We start from the raw sequence: 15,185 nt of genomic DNA, 5'->3' as shown, positions 1-15,185 counted from the left end.
CCAGTGACCACGAGAGCAAGCGCCTGGCATCTGTGGTGGCCTTGGGTGCTCACCCACCACCCAGCAGTCAGCCTGGAACATTCTGTGCTGGCAGAAGTGTGTGGGCAGGAACCCTGGGGCTGGACTGGCCCTCCAGGTCGTCCTGCTGAAAGGTGGGCCCTCGAGAATGGGGGCTGAGATCAGGTGGGGTCTGGGCATCCCACAAGAAGCAGAGAAAGAATTGGGGACACGGAGGCACCAAGGATGACTTTGCAGAGGCACATCGAAACTTCTAACACTTGAGCCTGCACTTGAGATGAATGCAGAGCGGACTGGGCGATGGCTCTCTGGTCCAGGCCACTGCCCCATGGGGTATCTGGGTTCGGGGCTCAGCAGCCTATCTGTGTTGGCTACAGACCTGATTGGTTTGGGTGGGACTATGGAGACCAGAGGAACTGAGGGCCAGAAGGCAGAGACAGGCTTGGGGTTACACACCAGCTTTCCAGGCTCCACGTGGGTGCTTACCCCCGGCACAATGACACAGCGTCCCCTTTCCTGTGGCTCTAACCTGGAAGCTAAGTCCTCTGGGTGAGGAGTAGGCAGGTGAGGCACACAGGGAGGTGGCTTCTTCATCTTGAAAAAGAGAAGTCTGAACTATTCTGACCTCACAGGCTCACAGGCTCGTGCTGACACTGGTCCTGCGAGGCATGAGGCCAGAGCTGGGCAGCCCATCCACAGCATCTTTCCCAGCTGAAGCCACAAGCAAAACCCAGTCAGACAGGATCCACTGCGGATCTGTGTTTGCTCAGACACTGATGAAGCCAGAAAGCTGGCTTCAGGTGGGGCTTGATTAGGACATTAAACCAGCTCAAAGGGCTCAACTTCCCAGCTCTCCCCTGCTCAACTGATGCTTTTCCTGAGCCCAACCTGTAAAGCCTAATGTGTCACCTCCCTAAGGTTACCTCTCAGCCTGCCTGTGTTGGGGAAGGTGGCAGAGTCTCAGTCCTGAGCCCCTAAGGTGTGTGCTTCGTAGGCAGACCAAGATGCTCGGAGGCCATGGGGCTCAGGCCTGACCACTGGGCAGCTGCAGCTACTGGCTCCCAAGGAAGAAACACATAGGGCCAGTCACCCATGTGGGAGTAGAGACAGTGGCGGCCTTGCAGCAGCCTCGACTCCTGGAGCACGCCCAGCCGAGGACCCTCTCACTGCCCTTGTGGGATCCAGGCGACCTTTGGGTCCAATGGGCAAATGAGCCTGACTCTGTCAGGCTGTCCCAGGCCTCAGTTTCCTCACTGCAGCAGGTGAGAGGCAGGGCTGGGGCTCAGCCTGAAAGGGCAGTGAGGCTCCTTTGAAGGTAGGGGCGTCAAGAGGTCCAGACCTGAGGGCGGGCAAAAAAACAAAAACAAAAAAAGAGGTCCAGACCTCTCCTCTGCTTCCTCCCACTCCCAGACAGGGGAGGTGGATGTCTCTGCAGGACTCATGGGTCCCTGAGTGCTGGTGACACAGAGCAGGGGGAATGGCCCTGAAACAGTTACAGGGGTGTGGTATGGTGAGTGCAAGGGAAGGGGGCAGTGGGCGGTGGGACCCGGTCAGGTTGGGATTGGGGGAACAGGGATAGTGAGGAGGACCCCTGTGGGTAGTGTCCCATAACATCCCTCATAGGGAGAGCACCAGCACCCCAAGCCTCACGCAGGGCCGCCCCTGCCCAGCCCCTGGTCTCTAAGTCAGATAGCTCAGACACAGCCCTCTATCCTCGTCACCCCACTGGCTTTGAGGGGGTTAACTGTGACCTGTTCACCCAGGACTTGACTAAGTTAGGGATCCATGGGGTGAGGGTACATGCAGAGGCCAGGTGGGGAGGGTCTGGGGAGCCCAGTCCCCAAACACTGTCCCTCACTCTGTTCAGGCAGCTCCAGTAGTGAAGCCAGGTCCAGTGTGGTGCCGGCTGGGGACAGGGTCCCTCCCTGACAGTCCTTGCTGACTCCACGTTTCCTGAGGCTCCAGCAGGAGGAGAAGGGTCAGGCTGGGCTCTGCCTGTGTGTCCCAGGGGTCCCCTGGCTGTATATAAACAGAGGCTCTTGGAGGGGGGTTTTCTGGGGACTTCTGGGCTGTCTCTGCCCCTACCCTGTGAGGCCCTGGTAATCCAGGATAAGCTTCTTCTAAGGTCACCTGATTAACGACCTGGACTCTGACTGCAGCCCTAGGCCCTACCTGGAACCCAGTTCCAGGGCCTAGATGCAGTGACCTCAGCTTCACAGCCCCACAGACTGTCCAACTGCCGCCTACATGGGGTCAGGCCAATTTAGGGCCACCTGTGATACAGCCCTGGGTTTGTCCCCAGGGCCACTGCAGCCCAGCATGTCTGCAGAGTGGGCCAGTTCTGAACCCACCAGCTGGCAGGACAGGGCCACAGACCCAGGAGGCCACAGACAGGCCTCCCTGAGTTCTCACCATGCATTGGTTCTGCTAAATGTGCCAATGCTGTGCTCCCACTACAGTGCTCCTCCTCCTGTACTCCCACTAAATGTGCTCTTCCCTCATGCTCCCCATTCCCACCTATTTCCTTGGGGCCTGCCTTGCTGCCTTCCCTCTGTCTTGCTCATCTCTGGGGTCGTGGCCCGAGCAGCGGCTGAGCAGGAGCCTGTGGTTCTGCCCACAGGAAAGGGTGTCTCTTCTCAGTCCTCAGTGAACCTGGAACAATTATGAGAGTAGAAGTGTGCTGCCGGTTGCTCAGGGCAGATTCCTGGTGGGTTTGGTGTGTCGGGGACAGAACCTAAAGCATGCAAGGCACACACCCTTACCACTGTCCTATCTCGAACATTAGGGTCCCTGAGGGCCTGTCAAGCCCAGCCAGCACCTCCCTCTCCTGCTGCTTGTAGGAACCAGGCACCTGGCAATGCTCCCTAGCTCCAGTAGGTGCTCTGATTGAGAGGAGCAGGCCCAGATAGGCCGGGCTGAGCTGGGCGCTGGAGCAGAGGAGCCCACAGCATTGACCCCTGCTGCTCTTGGCTCTGCTCTATCCCCCCAAACCACATCAGGGTTTGTACGAGACACAGGGCCCAGGGCCGCTGAGTAATAGTGCTGATGACACTGATCAGCAGGTGTGGGATGCTGTAGGCTTCTGAGCCCTGGGCCGCACTCCTTGTGCTCCACTTGTGCTATCTGGGTGCCCGTGACACAAGTGTTGTGTCTACACAGCTCAGCAGTCACTGCTTCTTGGTGAGACTGGGATACGCAGGCTCTCTATGCAGTGGCCAGCCAGAATCCATGCTGGGTTTCTTGGTGCGATGCCCATGAAGGAGAAGGAAGGAAGTGGCTAGAAGGCAGCCAGACCATATCCCAAAGGCTGGCGCTGGCAGAAATGGCTGCCCCATCCCTGGCCCCTGGGAGAGACAGTGGCAGTACAGGGAATTGTCCAGGGGTAGGCAAGGCTCCACAGCCCAAGGGCAGCAGGGGGGTGGTCTTGGATGCCCCTAGCGTGTCCAAATCGTTTTGTACGAGGCGCCCACTCGGAAAGACCAGCAGTGGTGCTCATGGCTATGACCACTGTGCTCTGTGTTCCGTGCATTAACTCCACTCACTTCAGTCCTGTGACAACAGCCTGTCTCTCCAGAAGAATGTGCTTCTAGAAGGTCTTGAGGGGAGCCTCACTGGGGAAGGGTCTGACTGGAGGAGACCAGACTGGAAGGGGTCCTTGCTAAGATTGAGCCCCTAATTTGGGTTTCAGTTTCTTGCGGGGAGGGGGTCTCTCAGGGCTGAATTCTGTAGCCCCCTCAGACATCAGCCCTCGCAGCTTGCCCCTGGGCACCCTGAGTCTCCTCTGCGGCCTCCATGCCTCCTCTTTGGGACTGGCACAGTGAGGACTGTGGCGGGGAGCCAAAATTGTGTGGCCTGGGGCCTGTCTTGGGCTGAACACTGCCTTCAGGGAAGGGACATGCTCACAAGCCCTCAGCTTCCCAGTGTTTACCTCATGCTGCTCTCTTCAGCTCTCATTGTCCCCTGTCACGGGTGAGAAGCTGAGGTACCAGCAGATCAGACATTAGCTCGAGGCATCAGAGACACTGCAAGGGAGGAGAGTAGCCATGTGCCAGGCACAGGTTGGGGGTCTGGGCTTACCAGTGTACTGAGAAGTTGGTGCCCCCCATGTAGCCAGCCAGGTGTGCATGTGTGTGACTTGACTGGGATGCTCAGGGTGTACCAAGGTATCTGCAAGTGTGAAAGCTTAGCCCAGACTTCTTCACTCAGGTTCCAGTGGGGGGTGACCCGCTGATACCCGGAAACTGGGGGAACTCCTCCACCCATTTTTTGGCTTTGCACTGGGCCAGGCTCGCTGCTCCACCTCACACTGCCCCCTGGTGGTGCTCTGAGCATCCTGGCCCAAGTGTGTCAGTAATGGCGAGCAACACCCTCCTCCAGACCCCTGCTTCCCTCCCTGGTCTTATGGGTCCTCCTGGGGGTCCCTAGGGAGGGAAAGGCAGCTGGGAGGGGAGCTGAGCCCTGTGAGATGGTGGAGGTTGGGCTCGGGTGCTGGTATCAGTGGGGGAAGGTGGATCTTACTTGGGGCCTCAGGCTGGTTGCTGGTGGACCCCTGCTCAAAGCTGGCCCCTAGACCTGGTCTCAGAGCATTGGGGTTAGTCTGAATCCAGACCCTCATGCGTCTCTCATCTTGGCTCCCGGCTCTCACAGAAATTTTCTTGGAGGGAGCGAAGAGATAGCACAGGCGTTTGCCTTGCAAGCAGCCGATCCAGGACCGGGTGTGGCCCAAAAACAAACAAACAAAAAAAACAAACAAGCAGGGAGGGTCCGGAGAGATAGCATGGAGGTAGGGTGTTTGCCTTGCATGCAGAAGGATGGTGATTCGAAACCTGGCATCCCATAAGGTTTTCCAAGCCTGCCAGGAGCGATTTCTGAGCATAGAGCCAGGAGTAACCCCTGAGCGCTGCCAGGTGTGACCCAAAACAGACAAAAAATGTGGGGAGGGCCGGGCGGTGGCGCTAAAGGTAAGGTGCCTGCCTTGCCTGCGCTAGCCTTGGACGGACCACGGTTCGATCCCCCGGTGTCCCATATGGTCCCCCAAGCCAGGAGCTATTTCTGAGCACATAGCCAGGAGTAACCCCTGAGCATTACCGGGTGTGGCCCAAAAATAAAAATAAAAAAAAAATGTGGGGAAACACATAAACTTGGGACATTGCTGGAAATGAGCTTTTTTTTTTTTTTTTTTTTTTTGGTATTGGTTTTTGGGCCACACCCGGCGGTGCTCAGGGGTTACTCCTGGCTGTCTGCTCAGAAATAGCTCCTGGCAGGCACGGGGGACCATATGGGACACCGGGATTCGAACCAACCACCTTTGGTCCTGGATCGGCTGCTTGCAAGGCAAACGCCGCTGTGCTATCTCTCTGGCGCATTCCCCCCCCCCTTTTTTTGGAGCATATATTTTTTTTTAAATCTTTTTTTTTTTTTCGGGCCACACCCATTTGATGCTTAGGGGTTACTCCTGGCTAAGAGCTCAGAAATTGCCCCTGGCTTGGGGGGACCATATGGGACACCGGGGGATCGAACTGCGGTCCTTCCTTGGCTAGCGCTTGCAAGGCAGACACCTTACCTCTAGCGCCACCTCGCCGGCCCCTTTTTGAGCATATTTTAAACACACTTTTTTTAGGGATTTGGGGGCCACAACTGATGGTGCTCAGGGCTTACTCCTGGCTCTGCTCTCAGAAATAGCTCCTGGCAGGCTCCGGGTCCATATGGGATATTGGGAATCAAAATTAGCTCCATCCCGGGTCAGCACATGTAAGGCAAGTGCCTACCACTGTGCTATTGCTCCAGCCCCTGAAAAACAAGTTTTAGTCCTGCAAGTTATGAGCCAAATCTGCTTCATGACGGATGTGGCACCTCTCTATAGGACAAACTCAGGGACCAAGGCCTCATGCTCAAGGCATTCAGGCCAGCAAGGAGGTGATTGTCCTTGGGGTCCCAGGACACAGGGCAGGAGGCTGCTGTGGAAACAGCCTGTGTCATCAGGTGCCCCCAACCTAAGCTAGTTCCCAGGGCCGCAGACCACTTCCCCACTCAGAAGGGGTCGAGGCTGCGGGAAGCCCTGCAAGCTGGGCAGTGACAGAGCTGGGCCATGAGGCACTAATATTGGGGAGCAGAGGCTGCGGTTGTGAGGCCCAGAGAGGCGGGAAGCACCTCTGAGGACAGCACAGGACACAGGTGCAGGACCCGGGGATCTCGTGCGTCAACACAGAAGCACCCCATTCACAAGGGCTGAAGGTCTTGCTGCCCCCAGCTCTGCAAGCCCCTTGCACTGAGTGGCCTGCATTGACTAGTACTGAGTGTGACAGAGCTGTCCACACTTGTCCACAGCACCCAGGTCCCCGTACCTGTGTCCCAATACCTCTTAGCTCTGCCCCCGTTGGAGGATCCAAGGACTGCAGATCTGCTGTGGCCACCGGGGGCAGCAGAGGCCATGCGCATGGGTGGGGACCGCTGACACTGCTTGAAGCCCCCATGACCTTCACCCCTTATTACCCTCACAGGGTTTCAGATTCACCTGCACCTGGGCTGGTGCTGGGCTCAGTCCTGGCTTGATCCCTGACCTCTAGGACAGCAGGGCGGCTGCTTCTGCAGGGGAAGGCCTCACACTTATTCCCCGGTAGTTGAGCAAAGATGAAGCGTCCAGGGGCTGGTGTCCAGCTGGTAAGCACCCCCAGGGGTGAAGTAGGAGTCCCCAGGAGTGCAGGAAGGGGCCCCTAGAAGAGAGGAGTTCCTGGCTGTACAGGGAGGAGCCCCCAGGGGCGCAGGGAAGAGCCCCCATGGAAAAGGGAGTTCTCAGGGATACAGAGAGGAACCCCCAGAGAAAAGAGAGGAGTCCCTGGGTGTTTAGGGAGGAGCCCTCAGGGGAGCAGGAAGGAGCCCCAAGGGTGCAGGGAGGACTCCTCCTCCTGGATCCTCCAGGATGCAAGGAGGAGTCCTCAGGGGAGCAGGGAGGAGCCCCCGAGGGAGCATGGAGGAGCTTCAGGACTTCAGGGTTCTTCAGAACACCAACTCCAGGGTAGACATCCAGGGCACAGGGCCCAGCAGCGTCCACCTTGGTCATGCACACCCGCCTGCGAGTCTGTTCTGACACGACTCTGCCCTTCCTCCCCGCAGCACCGTCGCTCTAATTGAAATGTGGAAGGCAAGCGTCTCCGCTCAACACAGGTTAAGTCGGGTGGTGGAATTTCAAAGTAAAATAAGAATTAAAAGTTCCCAGCGCTGCTCATCGGCAATCATGGGGCTCATCTCTGTTTGCCTCCCAGGGAGTCACGTGTTCGAAGAAGTCGTGGAATGGGTTCGGAAATGTAATTACATGGGCAGTTGGAAAAGAGGCTTGCTTGCTTGCTGCCTTCTGGGGCTATGTGGCTTTGCACACATCTGTGGTACATGAATGTCTGTGCGCACATGTGTGGTGCATCTCTGTGCAGGTGAACACATGAGTGCAGGTGTGTTTGCCTGTGCCCATCCGGCAGCTGTCACACCTACTGTCGGGTGAGAAGGCTGAGCTCCTCCCTGCAGAGGAGAGGCTGGTGCTGACTCTACCCCTAGATGGCAGGTGCCTGGACAGACCCCTAGAAAGGAAATGGACACCCTGCCAGGCAGGGCCCCCTGAGGTAAAGGGGTTCCTTTGTTCTTCCTGGCTCTACACCCCTCCTCTGAGTCCTTTGTATGGCCTTCCCTGACACCCCTCAGGGCTGCACGCCCCAGCTGACCAGGACAGATGGCACCACTATGGGGCACTTTTTTTTTTTTTGGGGGGGGGTCATTCCCAGCAGCACTCAGGGGTTATTCCTGGCTCTGCTCTCAGAAATCACTCCTGACTGGCTTGGGGATCATATGGGATGCCGGGATTCAAATCGGGGTCCGTCCTGAATCAGCTGCGTGCAAGGCAAATTTGCCCTACCGCTGTGTTATGGCTCCAGCCCCTTTCTTTCTGTCCCTCCAGAAGCCCAGGCTGGCTCGGGGTGCTCTTGGCAGAGCTGCCTTCCTTTCCTTTCCTTTCCTGGTCCATGTTGTTGGAAACAAGCTGTTCCACGTCACCAGAGCATATGAGGGAAGCGCGTGTTTTGCACACACAGTTGCTCCTGATCTGCAGCCTAGTGAGCAGATTGGCAGGATCCGGATGGTAGGGCTGCAGCGGCGGAAGCAGCCCCCTCGGCAGGCGGGTGCTGGAATTTTCCCCACCAACAGTTCCTCCCTCCCTGTGTGCCCACTCTCAGGCTCTCCAGGCACAGCTACTAACAGAGGAACTGTGAATGTGGGTGCAGAGTGAATATTCCACCAGTTACTACCCAGAACTCCCTGCTGGGGCCAAAGCATGTCCTATTATAGACACAAGGTAGGCCCAGGTGAAGTGGGTGCAGGTGAGGTGGGTGCTGGGGAGGGGACCAGAAGGTGCAGCTGAGAGCAGGTAGCCCCACGGGGTGATCCGAGAGGAGGGAAGCCTGCTGTCCACTGACTGTTCAGTGTCGAGGCTGGCAGCCAGATGACCCTCCTGAGGCTGGTCTAGCAGGGCTGCAGGGGGCTCTGGCTGCTCCTGGAGTCTCACCTGAGATTTTTTTCCTCTTCCTGCTGCTCCCCTGCTGCCTCCTTCTCATCTGGTGACAGCAGGGAGGAGTCTGAGGATTTGGATGTGTCCAAACGGCAGAAAAGGGGCTGGAGAGATAGTATAGTGGTAGGGCACTTGCCTTGCCAACCCCAGACAGAACTGGTTCAAATCCCGGCATCCCATATGATCCCCTGAGCCTGCCAGGAGCGATTTCTGAGTGCAGAGCCAGGAGGAACCCCTGAGTACCAACAGGTGTGACCCAAAAAAACACACACACACAAATAAAATAAAATAAAGAGGCAAAAATACAAAGATTAGGGGCCAGAGAGATAGCATGGAGGTAAGGCATTTGCCTTGCATGCAGAAGGATGGTGGTTCGAATCCCAGCATCCCATATGGTCTCTTTAGCCTGCCAAGAGCGATTTCTGAGCTTGGAGCCAGGAGTAACCCCTGAGTGCTGCCGGGTGTGACCCAGAAACAAACAAGTAAAAAAAAAAAAACAACATCCAGTTAGAGGCCAGAGCAAGCACAGTGGGTAGGGTGTTTGCCTTGCAAGTGGCCGACCCAGGTTGGATCCCTGGCATTCCATATGTTCCCCGAGCTTGCCAGGAGTGACTTTGAGCACAGATACAAGAGTAACCCCTGAATACCACTGGGCCACTGGGTGATTCCCCCCAAAAATAGACAAAATAAAAATTAAAATCCATCTATTGAGGGTCTGGAGCAGTTGCACAAGCGGTAAGGCATTTGCCTGGCACGCGCTAATCTTGGACGGAATGAGGTTCGATCCCCTGGCATCCCATATGGTCTCCTAGATGGGAGAGATTACTGAGTGCATAGCCAGGAGTAACCCCTGAGCGTCACCGAGTGTGGCCCAAAAAGTAAAAAAAAAAAAACCATCTATTGAGAAACAGGAGGGCTGGTTCTATCTACCCCCCAGTGTCTCTTATGAAGTTCAGAGGCCTGGGGGTGAAGATGAGGGAGATGGTGGGATGAAGGTCTGCAGGCTACAGTGCCCAAGAACTCAGGTCACAGTTTTCACCCTCCAGAGAAGCCGGGCTCAGTGGTGAGATGCTCAATTCATAAGTGATGGAGATGTCTGGGTGTAGGTTGGGCCCCAGAAGGTGCTCCTGATCTGAGGTCCTGGTGAGAGCCGGAGAGATAGCACAGAGGTAGGGTGTTTGCTTTTGCACATGACCAACCCAGGATGGACTGAGATTCAATCTCTGGCATCCCATATGGTCCCCTGAGCCTGCTAGGGGCGATATCTGAGCACAGAGCCAAGAACGTCTCCAGGTGTGGCCCTAAAACAAAACAAAACAAAAATCACAAATCTGGGTTGGCTGTGTGCAAGACTAGTGCCCTACCTGGCTACACCTGGTGGTACTCAGGGATTAGTCCTGTCTCCGCACTCAGAAATTGTTCCTGACAGGACTCGGGATCATAAGAAATGCTGAGGAGTTGGGTTGGCTGCTTACAAGGCAAGCGCCCTACCTGCTGTGCAATCATGCCAGCCCTCAAGGCTGAATATGTTTGTTTGTTTGTTTTGGATCACACCCGGCGGCACTGGTGCTCAGGCCCTTGCTCTGTGCTTAGAAATCGATCCTGGCAGGCACAGGTGACCATATGTGGAGATTCAAACCTCCGTCAGTCCTCTATCGGCTGTGTGCAAGGCAAACACCCTACCGCTGTGCTATCTCTCTGGCCTATGGCCAATTTTTTAAAGGCCAATTTGTTTGCCCTTAGTTGTTTGTCTGTGAGCAGGCTTTTAGTTTGTTTTGTTTTTGCCCACCTGGCAATGTGCAGGGCTTACTCCTGGCTCTAAGCATAGGAATCAATTCTAGGGGGGCTCTGGGGACTATGTGGGCTGCTGGGATCTACTAAATGGGTCAGCCACATGCAAGCAAGTGTCCTCTCCCTGCTGAGTGGGATTTTGCTGTTGGAGGCACATTCCTGGAGGCATTTTCAGGAGAGTAAAGGCCCAATCCAATTCCCACACCATGCTGGATCTGTCTGAGGCTTCCACCCAAGACCTTTCAGGGGTCAGTGGTGTATGTGACCCCAGTACTGCACCCATCCTTCACACAACACCTCCAGTTTTCTAGACATCTGGGCACTGAGCATGTCCAGGAGAACACTGTGTGTGGGTCCCGGCCAGCCTGAGCTGAACACAGAGAGGCCAGGGATGGAGCCACCGATAGCACGAGCAGTCAGCAGCCACATCCAGAATGATTGACCACAAGGACCAGGACCAAGAACATGCTGAAGGGTCACAGGACCCTGAAGGTGTCAGCAAGACTGAGAGCACCAAGACACTAAGACGCCGGGCTGGGACAAGCCGTTGCTGGACCCTTTGCAGGGAGAAATCAGAGCTGTGAGTTTCCCCCAAAGATGTCATCTCAGGGGAATTTCCTTTGATCAAGTCGTTAAGAAAATTATATGTAGCACTGAAATGAGATAACTGTTATTACAGCTTGGTTAAAAATTATTTGAATTTAATTGATCAATTAGATTAAATTATATAGTAGTTCATGTTGGCAAAGCCCCAGCCTTGCTTAAGGATAAAGCAGACTGGAGCCACACAGACCATGATGAACGAGGCTGTGGTGATGATCTGTTGTGGGCAGGCAGACCTGGCGCCTCCGAGCGGTTCTGGATGGCAGGTGGCTCTGCCGAGACATCACCTCTGAGACCCAGGCACCTGCACCCTGCCCAGGGCTCCATCATGCTCCGGCCACAAGCCCAAAGAGCAGAGCTGAGTGACTCGAGGAAGCCATGCCAAACTACACAGGGGACTGTGGCAAACTCAACAGCACTGAATGTGGGTTTGGACTGGATCCATGGTGCAGATGAGCTCCCAGCCTCTGCCCTTTTCCCAGCCCAGAGCTTCTGAGAACTGGTTGCATCAGACTTTAACATGGTGGCCTGTTGTTGTTTGGGGTCTGGGTAGGTTTGGAAGAAAATCCTGACTCTGAACAGCAGGGTTTTGTTTTGTTTGTTTGTTTTTTCATTTTTTGTTTTTTTGGTTTGGTTTTTGGGTCATACCCAGTGGTACTCAGGGGTTACTCCTGGCTCTGTGCTCTGAAATCACTCCTGGCAGGTTCAGGGGACCATATGGGATGCTGGGATTGGAACAACCATCTATGGTCCTGGATCGGCTGTGTGCAAGGCAAACACCCTATCATTGTGCTATCTCTCTGGCCCCAGGGACAGCAGGTCTTTGAGAGCAATTTTGAAGGGTTCCTCCAGCCCTGCTCCAGTCTTACCACACAATTGGTTATTGAAGAAAATTAAAGTCAGGTGTGAGGCTGGGTAGGCCAAGGCAGAAAGGGTGGGGCAGGCTTCTGTCTGACTTGCATCAACTAGGCCGACAAGCAGGTGGGCCTGAGTAATGGTCGCTGTGCCTGGTTAGGGAGGCCCCAATGTGTGGGGGTCACCAAAGGTCCTGCTCTCCCAGGATGAGCCCTTTCCTCAGAGTCTCCCTTGGGCTTCCCTGCACAGGTCACCATCCATCCCTACCCAAGCTAACCAGGGTACCCCAGAACCCAGCTTCTCTGGTGATGTCTGTGATTCACTGATGGTCTTTTTTTTTTTTTTTTTTTTTTTTTTGGTTTTTGGGCCACACCCGGCGATGCTCAGGGGTTATTCCTGGCTGTCTGCTCAGAAATAGCTCCTGGACCATATGGGACACCGGGATTCGAACCAACCACCTTTGGTCCTGGATCGGCTGCTTGCAAGGCAAACGCCGCTGTGCTATCTCTGAGCCCTCACTGATGGTCTTGTCCAAGTGACCGGGAGCTCTTGGACACCAGATAGCTCTCCTGGGGGTGTCAGTGTGTGATGCTGGCCGGGGTGGCACAAGAGAGCTGCTCTTTCTCCGTGCTCAAGCCTGCCTCACACTGTGTATTATAAGAGCAAAATGTATTTTCTCCTGCAAAACTACTTCAGCATCCTTTTTATTTATTTATTTATTTTTTTATTTTTTTTTGGTTTTTGGGCCACACATTCTTTTTATTAAACATGTTGGGAAAAGTGGGGAATATTTTTTCTCCTGCACTAGTGGCTAATAAATTTCATTCTGGAGCCAGATTGTCTGGGCTTGAATCCCAGATCCATGCTCTACTATCCATGTGACCTTGAGTTGGGCTCCCCCCTTCTCATAGCCTCAGTTTCCACAAATGTAAGATGAGGTCATCCCACTGGCTCTGTGTTGGGGTCTCTGCTGTTTCTCATCAGATGAACCATTCAGAGTAGGCCTAGGACAGAGCTTGAAAAATTCTGTGCAAATGCTCTTGCTCCAGGGCCTGGGGAAATGGACAGGCTGGCACTTACTACAGAAACACAGAATTTCCTGGGAAGGTTTGTGGGAATGGGTACTTAACAGCAGCAGACTAACTTTCACACTTCTGCAGCATAGGATACTTTCTGAGTGAATTAAAAACAGAGAACTCGGGGCCGGGAAGGTGGCGCTAGAGATAAGGTGTCTGCCTTGTAAGCGCTACCAAGGAACGGACCGCGGTTCGATCCCCGGCGTCCCATATGGTCCCCCCAAGCCAGGGGCGATTTCTGAGCACATAGCCAGGAGTAACCCCTGAGCATCAAACGGGTGTGGCCCAAAAACCAAAAAAAAAAAAAAACAGAGAACTCGGGGCCCGGAGAGATAGCACAGCGGCATTTGCCTTGCAAGCAGCCAATCCAGGACCAAAGGTGGTTGGTTTGAATCCCGGTGTCCCATATGGTCCCCCGTGCCTTCCAGGAGCTATTTCTGAGCAGACAGCCAGGAGTAACCCCTGAGCACCGCCGGGTGTGACCCAAAAACCAAAAAATAAATAAATAAATAAATAAAATAAATAAAAAAAAACAACAGAGAACTCAGGGCTGGTGAGGTGGCATTAGAGGTAAGGTGTCTGCCTTGCAAGCGCTAGCCAAGGAAGGACCTCGGTTCGATCCCTTGGCGTCCCATATGGTCCCCCCAAGCCAAGGGCAGTTTCTGAGTGCTTAGCCAGGAATAACCCCTGAACATCAAATGGGTGTAGCCCAAAACACCAAAAAAAAACCAAAAACAAGCAAACAAATAAACAAAAAAACAGAACACTCCAGGCTCTTCCCAGAACAAGCAACTCACATGCTGAGAACCAGGAACAGCTGTTCTCCAGACCCAGTCCATGGCAGGGACCCTAACAGGGAGTCCCTGAGTGTGGGGGGCCCTCCATTCTCACAGACTCTTCCAAGGGCCATGTGATGTCGGCACAACAAAGGCTGGTGCATCTGGGGTTAGGGTCTAAGAGGAGGAAGGACTTCAGGCTGGGAGTCAGCAGGCACACATACAAGCACACACAGCAACATGAAACACATGCACATATATGAAAACACAGACAGATATGTACACATACATGTGTGAACACACTTTACTTAGACACAAATGTACACACATGAACACATGTATATATGTATATAGACACACATGGGCAAACACAGATGTCCTCTGGGACCTTGTATTGTACATCTCTGCCTTTTTTTTTTTTTTTTTTTTGGTTTTTGGGCCACACCCAGCAGCGCTCAGGGGTTACTCCTGGCTGTCTGCTCAGAAATAGCTCTTGGCAGGCACGGGGGACCATATGGGACACTGGGATTCGAACCAATCACCTTTGGTCCTGGATCGGTTGCTTGCAAGGCAAATGCCGCTGTGCTATCTCTCTGGGCCCGTACATCTCTGCTTATCTTCAGTATCATACATCCCTGCTATGACCCAAATTCTGACAGCCCTCTACAGTTACTCTTTCTCTTTCTTTCTTCTTTTCTTCCTTCCTTTCTTTCTTCCTTTCCTCCTTCCTTCCTTCCTTCCTTCCTTCCTTCCTTTCTTCCTTCCTTCCTTCCTTCCTTTCTTTCTTTCTTTCTTTCTTTCTTTCTTTCTTTCTTTCTTTCTTTCTTTCTTTCTTTCTTCCTTTCTTTTTTTCTTCTTCTTTTTCTTTCTTCTTCTTTCTTTTTTTTCTTTCTTTCTTTCTTTTTTCTTTCTTTCTTTCTTTCTTCTTCTTTCTTTCTTTCTTTCTTTCTTTCTCTTTCTCTTTCTTTCTTTTCTTTCTTTCTCTTTTCCTTTTCTTTCTTTCTTTCTTTTCTTCCTTTTTTTCTTTCTTTCTTTTTTTCTTCTTCTTTCTTTTCTTTCTTTCTTCTTTTCTTTCTCTTTCTTTTTCTTTCTTCCTTCTTTTTTTCTTTCTTTCTTTCTTTCTTCTTTCTTTCTTTCTTTCTTTCTTTTTCTTTTTTCTTTCTTCTTTCTTTTCTTCTTTCTTTTCTTTCTTTCTTTCTTTCTTCTTTCTTTCTTTCTTTTTTCTTTCTTCTTTCTTTCTTTCTTTTTTTCTTTCTTTTTTTTTTCTTTCTTTTTTCTTTCTTCTTCTCTTCTTTCTTTCTTCTTTCTTTCTTCTTTCTTTCTTCTTCTTCTTCTTTTTCTTCTTCTTCTTCTTCTTTCTTCTTCTTCTTCTTCTTCTTCTTCTCTCCTCCTCTTCTTCTTTCTTCCTTTCTTCCTTTTCTTTTCTTTTTTCTTTTTTAAAATTTTGGGCCACACACTGTAGTGCTTAGGAGTTACTCCTGACTCTGCACTCAGGAATCTCTCCTGCAATCTCAG

This window comes from Suncus etruscus, chromosome 2 (genome assembly GCF_024139225.1).
Source record: "Suncus etruscus isolate mSunEtr1 chromosome 2, mSunEtr1.pri.cur, whole genome shotgun sequence".
Lineage (NCBI taxonomy): Eukaryota > Metazoa > Chordata > Mammalia > Eulipotyphla > Soricidae > Suncus > Suncus etruscus.
The sequence above is the reverse complement of the archived record's forward strand: the minus strand, read 5'-3'. Positions refer to the sequence as shown.